This window comes from Castor canadensis, chromosome 4 (assembly GCF_047511655.1).
Source record: "Castor canadensis chromosome 4, mCasCan1.hap1v2, whole genome shotgun sequence".
NCBI classification, from domain to species: Eukaryota; Metazoa; Chordata; class Mammalia; order Rodentia; family Castoridae; genus Castor; species Castor canadensis.
In genome coordinates, this window is record NC_133389.1 from 41,154,530 (window position 1) to 41,156,540 (window position 2,011).

Consider the following 2,011-nt stretch of genomic DNA (forward strand, 5'->3'; position numbering starts at 1 on the left):
TGGGACTTTTGCTATAGTTATCTCATTAGAATGAGTTTAGCCTGAGAAAGTTAAAAACAAAACATCAATGCCTCTTATATTTATGTTGCCAGTCATCTTTCTGCTCCCTGTAATTAAAGAAGCCATGACTAATAAAAGCTTTACTTTCTGACTCATTCTTCAAGGAAGGCATTTGACCATATTTTGTCCTGACCTAAGGAAATTGTGCCAGGTCACATGATATAACAACCTTTACTGCAATATCCTAGATAGAAGGATGATGTTGTTAAGAAGCTATGTGTGTAAAGATCTGAGGTATAGAAACATATCCACTACAGAAAATGAAAATCCACTGCAATATGCCTTATGTAAAAGAGGTTCATAAATTAAGAAATTTAATTTTTAAGTTGTATTTGTTATATCTGGTTACCAGTAAAAGCCAATGTATATTACACACTGTTATAGTTGGATTTAGAATGTCCCCCAAAGGCTCATGAGTTAAAGGCCTGGTCCCCATGTAGTGGCACTATTGGGAGGTAGTAGAAATGTTAGGAGGTGCTACCTAGTTGGAGGAAGTAGGTCATTGGGGCATGCCTTGAGGAAGACATTGGGACCTCTGCCCTTTCCACTTCCTTTCTGTTTCCTGTTATGAGCTAAGGAGCTTCTTTTACTACATGTTTCCACTGCATGATGTTCTTCCTCACCATCAGCCTCAAAGCAACTGGACCAACCATGGACTGACATCTCCAAAACCATGAGCCAGAAGAACCATTTCTCTTTTAAGTTGATCTTCTCAGGTGTTTTGTCACAGTCATGAGCACTGATTCAGTGAATTTAGTGAATATTGATTCGAAGCATAGAGCCCCTTTTGGAAAACCTTGCCCTAGCCCAACCCTGCAAGGTATTGTCTCCTGGTTGGCATTATAACAGTCTTCAAAAGGGAGATAGTCTATCCTAATAAGAATAAAACATTTCCCTTTCCATGATAGTAGAATTTCCAATGAAATCAGCCTGCTATTGCTAGCTAATCACCCTGGAGAAAGATGGCATATCAAGTATTTATGTATTGTTGGTCTCTGCTGCTAGCAGTTCAGGCACATAGCAATGGCCACAGCCAGGTCAACCTTGGTGAGTGGAATTCTATATTGATAAAGTCATGTATAACCTCTATTCCTGTCATCATACCCAGTTTGTTCATGAGCACAGTGGATGATAGTAGGGTTATAGGAAACGAGGCTAACTAGTATCCAAAGAATGAGTCATCTCATTAACTTATCAAAATTCTCCTCTGCTGAGGTCATTCTCTGGTGAATCTTCACATGGGGTCTATAGCCTATGAATCAGTATGCAATTACATAGCTGAAACAAAGAAACTATTTCTCCCTTGAAACAAAGAGAACAAATCAGGTACACTGCTCAAATATTTGCCCTCTAGAAGAATTTCTCTTCACCATTGTTCTTAAGGCATGTCAAAAAAGAACTACAGTCCTACAGCTATTCATTTTGGGGTAGTGCCTGTATATTGTGCAGAATTATGTATAAACCACCCTGAGTCTTCTCTTCCTCTGTCTACTAATCAGAGGGAATCTCCCATGAAGTCGTGGAGGCAGGCTGAGTAAGGTATCAGGTTGTATATTTAACTTGGTGGCCCAGGGATAAACATTCAGTGTCCACTAAGACCCATTAGCAGGCAAATAGTAATGTAAAAGAAATAATAAAATTAGAAAAATCAATACAAAGCACAACACAAATAATTATTACAGGCAAGATCTACCAATAAGGCAAGAACTTGAGTGAAAAGAATATTTGCATAGTAACAAACTAAGAAGTTGAAAACAAAGCAGATGTGACCTTGATCTAGCAATCAAGGTTAACATCATCATTAATAAAACCTATCAACTACATATGTGGGTGGTAGGATGAAGTACTGAGAAAGTCAAATCCCTTCTGTGATACTCTGGCTAAAATTGTATAACCTTGGGCTGGTGGAGTGGCTCAAGTGGTAGAGTGCCTGCCTTGCAAATGGCTAGGC